The sequence below is a fragment of the Hirundo rustica genome, chromosome 1 (assembly GCF_015227805.2).
Source record: "Hirundo rustica isolate bHirRus1 chromosome 1, bHirRus1.pri.v3, whole genome shotgun sequence".
In the NCBI taxonomy this organism is placed as follows: Eukaryota; Metazoa; Chordata; class Aves; order Passeriformes; family Hirundinidae; genus Hirundo; species Hirundo rustica.
The window spans coordinates 36,091,597-36,099,016 of record NC_053450.1 but is presented as its reverse complement, the minus strand read 5'-3'; the positions used below and the strand labels follow the sequence as shown (position 1 = coordinate 36,099,016).

At 54.6% G+C, this 7,420-nt stretch overlaps 1 long non-coding RNA gene across 1 annotated transcript; it reads left to right on the top strand.

The window, feature by feature from the left end:
• The first annotated feature begins 297 nt into the window (after positions 1-297).
• LOC120755960 (uncharacterized) lies at positions 298-6,108 on the top strand. Its single transcript, XR_005701957.2, has 3 exons — positions 298-487; positions 3,969-4,267; positions 4,932-6,108. It is a non-coding gene; the product is annotated as an uncharacterized LOC120755960 (long non-coding RNA).
• The last annotated feature ends 1,312 nt before the right edge of the window (positions 6,109-7,420 follow it).

The following is a 7,420-nucleotide window of genomic DNA, read 5'->3' as shown; positions in this document are numbered from 1 at the left end:
CTTAACTCATTGGGATTCAGGGAACGGCCTGCCCTCTTTTGAAAAAAAAAAAAAAAGAAAAGAAAAAGAAAAAAAAAAAAAAAAAAAAAGGCAAGAAGAAGAAGAAGGAAAGTAAGTGTGTATGTGTATGTGTGTGTGCGTATTCGTGTTCGTGTATGTGTGTGTGTGACAGAGAGAGAGGAAGAGAGAGAGAGAGAGGAGGGGGAGACTCACAGAGAGTCCTGCTTTCCTGAGCTGAGAGCTGCTGGTTCCCAAGCAGAAAGTATTAGGAGAAACACGGTTTCTTGTGTCTTTGCTGCATTTACACAATGAAATCACTTCTATTTTTATTCCTGCTAACGGGCCGGTTTTGCTTGAATCCACTCCGAGCCATGGACGACGGGAACAAAAAAAAGTACTTAAAAACAACTAGACAAAAAAAAAAGGAAAGAAAACCCTAACAAACCCAACCACGCTGGGATGAGGATTACTCAGTTTAGCGCTGCCTGTAAGTACAAAGTCTCTTGCTGCCTTTCAGGAGGATAGTGACAGGCTGTTTTTTAGGTTGGGGTTGCTCGGGTTTGTTTAGATTCTTTGTTTTCTCTCTTTCTCTCTTTCTCTCTCTCTCTCTCTCTCTCTCTCTCTCTCTTTTTTTTTTTTTTTTTTTTTTTTTTTTTTTTTTTTTTTTTTTTTTCCCTTAAATATGCCACCAGCTTTTTCCGTCTTCTACCGATTTACTAAAATGAAAGCGAGAGAGGGAGAGGGGCGGACCGCTGAGCAGAGCGCGGCGCGGCAGCCGGGCAGCAGCCGGGGGTGCGGGGCTTCGCGGGCGCGGAGGAACTCCCGGTGCCAGCAGTGAGAGGGACAGAAGCTGTTTTCGACATCACTTTGTGGGCTTGGATGGACTGATTTTTTTTTTTTTTTTTCCTCCCGGGAATGTGTACGCCTGTGTGTGTATATACACATCACCAGGCAGCGTGATCTGCTGGGGTCTCTGTAGTGCAACTTGAGTCCGCCCAGCTCGAAGGAATGTCGTGGTCAAAACAGCTTTCCAGCTGTTCGGTTTTTTGGGATTCCAAGATTTCCCCCCTCCACCCCCCGACACACTCCTCTAGTGTACATGTGATGGTGCTACTTTCCCGTGGCAGGATTTGCTTAAAATAAGCTAAGACCAAAACTGTCTCCCCCTCGCCTAGCCTAGTCGCTTTTCTCCCCCTCCCTTTCCTCCTTTCTTTCTTTATTTCTGTGAGAGCGCTCCTGGGAAAGCGGATCGGATAGAGGGGAAGGCTTTTGAAATCGTGGGGGAAAATGTAAGAGAATTCAGAGAGTCCGAGCTTTCTTTGTGTGGTGCTGAAGCCGCGGAGCTGCTTTGTGCTTTGGAAGGAGAAAATGGCGAGTCCTATTGTGTTTAGGCCATTTTCTTCCGGTACAAGGGTTTTCCCCCAAATCCTAAATACTTCAGAGTCCTTTTGAAAGAAATCTCCCAGCCTACGAAGTGTGAATGGCTTCAGCTCTGCCTTTTCCCCAGCCGGTAGCACATCACATTCTAGAGAGCCCACACATTTCTCTTTGCAGGGCTAGTGCACAATTTCTAAAGCTGCTGCATTCAGAGCCTCTTGCAGAGTAGGGGCTATTTCAGCTGCTCTTTGCCCATGTTATTCAACTCGGGGGAGCAGATTATGAGAGAAGGGGGGGGGGGGGGGGGGGGGGGGGGGTGGACTGAAGAAATAGTGTTTCGAGACCTGTCCTTGCTTTTAAATGCTAAGGAACAGCGTTAGCCAATTGTGTGTGTGCGTGTGTGTATGTGATCTGAGAAAAGACTTGTCAACGGCGACGCCTGACTTTTCCACTAAATTATTTAAAGTTTATGTGTATATACATGTAAGTGTACGTGAGAGAGAGTGTATCTCTGCGCATGCATGTAGCCACGTAGCACGATCTCTCGTTTAGGACCAGAAAGAGGCCATATATATGTGCAAAGTTAGATTTTGGAGGATATTTAACCACTGTGTGCAAGTTACTCCTGCTGCAACTTCTAATGATTAAGTATATATATATATATATATATAGTTTGCAATGTCGTCAGTTCTTTTCAGGTAATCCCATAGGCAGGTAACGGTTACTAAAAACCGCTTCTGAATCTGCACGTTAATCCATTTAAGGAAACAAATGAGAATCCGAGGTTTAAAGACTGTTGTCCGATATTAACCACTTTACATTAGAAGTGGGTTTGCCCAGGCGTCAGTGATTAAAAAAAAGGTTTTTGAAAAAGGAGAGCTAACAAATAAAACCCACGAAAGGCAAATCCTCACTACCGCCGCCACCTACTTCCAAGGTGCTGAATTAAAAATATATTTATATAGTATTTACAACAACAACAACAAAGCAGCGCTGTTGATGGAGCTGCGGCGGACGGGTGGCAGGCTCCCCGGCCCCGCGGCGGGCCGCGCTGGCGCGGAGGGGCGCGCAGGGCCACGGGCACGGCCGCGGGAGCAGCGCCCGCTGCCGCCGGCGGGTCAGGACCATGGACAGGGACCGGGCGAGGACGGAGCCGGCTGGTGTCACCCCGGGAAAGGGGAGTGAGCGGGGCTCTCGGCCGACACGGAGCGCCGGGGCCCCGGGCTGCTCTGCCTTTCTTGTTATCCCTCTCGTGCGGCTGCTCAAGATTCTAGGCAAAAGACTTGAGAAATTGCATTTATAATTCTCCTGCATGAGAGCAAGCTCTGTTAAAATGCCGTGCCAGTGATTTCTCTTCTTACTGCTCGCGAAAGGAGTAAAAGGATCTCTCCGTTCTGCATACGATTGCTTTTTTCCCTTCAACTCCGAGCCAAAAATAAATCTACTGCTCGGATCGGCTGAATGACAGTGGTGTAAATTAAATTGATTTTATCAGTGACCAAGTTCCACAATTGGAAAAATTAAATGCCACTTTGACAGACAAGGATAATATGGAACAGATCTATAAAAAAGCTCCTTTGAACAGCAACAAAAACATCAACCCAACAGGAGCCTAGATACTGGCCATCTCTTCTTCTTCATCATCCTGCTGTTATGTCACATCGTCTAGTTTGCCTTTCTGCAGTACTGAAATGATTGAAACCATTGTTTGATGCAAAGGGAGTAGTGATGATGAGTCATGGACTTTATGCCACAGCAAAAGCAACAGACGCGGTTCTCAGGCAAATTTCTTTTTTTTTTTTTTATTTTGATCGCGCTTCTAATTGGATTCCCCTTTTCAGATGTACTTTGCGGCACTTCCAACCCACCCTACAGCTCCAGCAAAGTCAGGGCTGAGCTACGGGAACGACGAGTCGCTCTGCCTCCACCTAAGAATTGCAGAAAAGAGACCTCCAAGTCCTTTAGCCACGAAAACCCTACTTCAGCGCCTGCCGCCGGCCCCGCAGGGCGAGAGGAGGCCTTGAGCCACCTCAGCGCTCCCTGCGCACCCGGCCCGGCTCGGCCGGGCTCTGCTGGGCTCGCTGCCCGCCCGCAGGGCCTGCCTGCCGCAGAGACACCGCGCAGCTCCGGGACGGGGAGAGGGGAAAGAGCTGTCCCCGCACGGCCAGCCAGCCGCTCCGGCCCGGGACGGGCACGGCGCCAACAAAGCCGCGGGACACGGCGCGGGCCGGGCCGGCCCTGCTCCGGGCTCCGGGCTGCTGCGGGCGGGAGGCTGGGGCGGCTTGGGGCCGGGGGGCGCGGCGGTGCCGCAGTGAGGGGGGTCGGATGCCGTGCGGGGAGGGTGGCCTCTGGGTGAGCCGGGGATCAGGCTGCTCTTCCTCGCTATGACTGTACAGATTCATGTGACATTGAGGTTGGGGAGGTGGGGGAGGCGGGGGGTGGGGGGAGAGGACCCGGAGGGAAGGGGGAGGGTTGAACTTTCTGCCGGGCTCGGCTTTTCACACCTTTCTCTCCCGACGATGCGTGAGGACGTTTTGGGAGAGGGAGCCTCGGCGGGGTCCCTTCCGACCAGGTCCCCCTCGACCTTGCAGGGACCCGGCCGGGCGTCGCGGGTCTGGGATTGTGCCGGGTTTCAAGGACACGGGAGATGATCAGGACTTTGGGAGCCAACATCTGCCTGGCTGGTGACGTCAGCAACCCCGTGTAATCCTCTTGTACTGAAGGCAGATGCCTTATTTGTTTGGCTGGAGAGGCATTAATCCCTAATTCTGGAGCAGCAAGCGAGGGGGAGAGACCGGACCGCTTCCTATCCCCCGAAAGCAGCTAAAGGGGCTCTCCTCTCCTGCGCTCCGCGGCTCCGCTGGGTGGAGGAGCCGCCAGCCCTCGGCAGGTTTGACCATTTCCTTTTTGATTACGATTCTCTCTTTTGGTATTTGGAGTGGGTTCCTATTTCTTATTTTTATTTGGATGCTTGGATTTCCCCCTATGATTCTTTGCTCTAGTACGGTCCTCAAGACGAAAAAGAAGGGGGAACTGCTGTTCCCCACCCCCTTCGCAGTCCCTTAATTTTATTCTTTTTTTTTTTTTTTTTTTTTTTTTTTTTTTTTTTTTTTTTTTTTTTTTTTTTTTTTTTTTTAGTTTTCCCCTGTGCTTGTTCTCCGGGGATTTTTGCAGCGGTGGGCAGGGAGGCTGCTCTCTGCGGTGCCCCGCGGCTGGCCCGTTCCCACCGCGCTGCAGAGACCCAGATGCCCACTCGCCCTAGCGCTGCGGTGATGGGCGTTCCGCCTTGTCCCTCCTCGGCCGCCGACCAAGCAGCCCCACAGGCTCGGGTCTGGCCGACCCCAGCTTCGCGTCAATCCGTGTGGCCTCCCTTCCCTTCGCTTCCTCCCCTTCCCCTTTCCCTCCCCGCCCTTCTCCTGCTCTGACTCCCCCCTCTCTCCCTTTTGTCATTGGCAACCGCGCGGCGTGCGGGCTCCCGGCGCCCTTCCCTCCCGCCTGCCTTTCCTTTCCTCCTCGCCTGCATTTCTAACGCTCTTGCTTTGTCTATTTTCCAGGCGGCCGCACGCAGGAGCTACGGTGCCGAGGGGGGCCGGAGTCGCCTTCCCAGTTTGGCCCCAGATGCCCCGGCAAGCTACGAGAAAAATCTCTGAGAAGCCCATCTCGCCGCAGGATCCCGGCCGCCGCCGGGTGCAGCCGCAGCGCATCCCGCTTCGCCTCCTCTCTCTCTCCCGGGCCCTGGCGCCGAAGAAGCAGTCGAGGTCAGCTGCCCGAATCCTGGGGTCCGGCCGTGGTCGAGCCCGCAGGGTGATGCAAGGTACCCGGCCGCTCCGCTCCTCCCCGGCGCGCCGTCGGCACCGAAAAGGAATGGTCCCGACCCTGAGCGGTGAAAGATGGCAAAAAGCGTAATAATAATAATAAAAAAATCTTAGGCTAACTTAATTTTTTTTAGTTATTGCAATGACTTCACCCCTTATTTCCTCACTCGCCAATTCAGTGTAGGCAAGCCAGATGGGCCGCCCAGTCCCTCCCGGGAAAGGGGCAGATGCGAGTGAGTTAAATTTTTTTTTTTCTGCTTTACAAAGAAAGATGACACGTCCTGTCCTTTCATTTTTCATCGCCGAAAGATCTCCTCTTTCCTCCCCACCCGCGCTCCCCCTGGCCGGGGGGAGAGGGGATACTTTGGGGGTGCGGGCTTCCCCCGTCCGTGCTCCAGGGGAGCCGCAGAACCAGGCGGACCGAGACAGCCAGAAAGACACGGTCATTCCTCCCAGCCAGGGATGCCAAATGACAGACGTCGAGTCGGGGAGAGTCAACTCCTGTGCTTAAAATCACGCGAGGACGCTGGTGAAATTAAAGCGGTCGTCTGGAAGTGTGCAATAGGCACGCATTCTGCTTCTTTTTTTTTTTTTTTTTTAAGTCGATTAAATACATACTTAGAAGCTTCCTGAGCATTGAAAACAACAGACTACCTAGTAAAAAAGAGACTCGAGCATGACTTACATACAGCTCGGGCCAGAATGGGACTAGGGCGGAGGGACATTGTCGGGTGTTTTTTTCGGGGATCAGTCGCTGTTCTGCTCAGAGAGAGAGAGAGAGAGAGAGAGAGAGAGAGCGCTCTAAGGCTCTGACTCTCCGTGTTCACAGCGGACCTTGATTTAATGTCATACAATTAAGGCACGCGGTGAATGCCAAGAGCGGATCCTCAAAGCAGCATGAAAGATCTCGCTAGAACATACCATAACAATAATGTTAATAAAAATAATTGCAATTAGCTAAAAAAAAAAAAAAAAAAAAAAAAAAAAAAAAAAAAAAGCCAAGACAGAAAGAAAGAAAGAAAAGGAGAGACAAACCAATAAAACAATAAAGAGCTCGACAACCTGTACTCACCTACGGAAACCGAGACTAACTAGGACTGATGGACTGATTGACTCAGCCCGGTGGAAAGGAGATGCCGCTGCCACGGGACGGGCGCCCGCGGGGGCAGCGGTCAGCCGCAGGTAACGGGGCCGTGGGGGGCTACTGGAGCGGTGCGGTAGCCGTGGTGGTTTTTCAAGGTAGTGGTGACTCGATCTCTCGCTTTCTTGGGCTGAACCATGTAAAGTCGATTAACGGGAAATAAATACTTTTTCTAATATTATCATCGCGAGGATTGTTCTTTGCGCATCGCTCAGCCGATAGCTAGGAGCGCCCGCTCGGTAGTGGCTCCTCCTCTTGCGGGGCTCCTGTGGAAGCCGCGGAACGCGGGCCCCGGGGCAGCGGCGCGGTGCGCGGGGGGCAGCGGAGCAGCGTCTGTGCCGCGGGGCGGCAGAGGCAGAGCCATGTGCGGAGCTGGGGCTCGGGACGGGAGTGCCCGAGGTGCCGCGGGGGCACCACAGCGGAGCCATGTGCGGAGAGGCAGCTTGGACGCGCGAAGAAGAGCGTGCGGAGGTTGCGGGGGAGAGGCGGGGAGGGGGAGCAGCGTGAGGGCACAGTGTGGGAGAGCGGCGCGGAGCGGTGTCGACGAGCAGCGGAGCGGCGTGTGGGCTTTGTGCGCGGGGCGAGGCTCAAGGCAGCGGCTGGCGAGAGCGGAGCGGGGGGCGGCGGCGGCGTAGGGTGCGCGGGGCAGCTTACGCGCTGGGGAGGGTGGCGGGGCGGCGGTGGCAGCGCGACGTGCGCCGGGGCAGGTGCGTGCGCCGAGGGGGCACCGCAGACGCGGTTCCATTGGAGGCTGCGGCCGTGGCAGGGCCAAGCCGGAGGGAGCGGGGAGGGTGCGGGGGCGGGGAGGGGAGCGGCCGGGGTCCCCGCGCCGCCGGCGGCGGAAGTCTTTGTTCCGCGGGGCCTCGCCGGCGGGGGAACAAAGGAGCGGCAGGGCTGCTGCCGGCGCTGTCCTTGGTGCTGGCGGAGGCACCGTGCTCCCGCCCCGGGCCGCCAGAACGCTGGTCCCCCGCCGGACGGATGAGCCCGGGAGGCACCGGGTGGTCCTCGCGATGGGACCGTGCCCGACTGAAGAAAACCCAACATCCCGACGGGATTGAGCTGCGAACAAGGCAGGGGTGCGGGCACG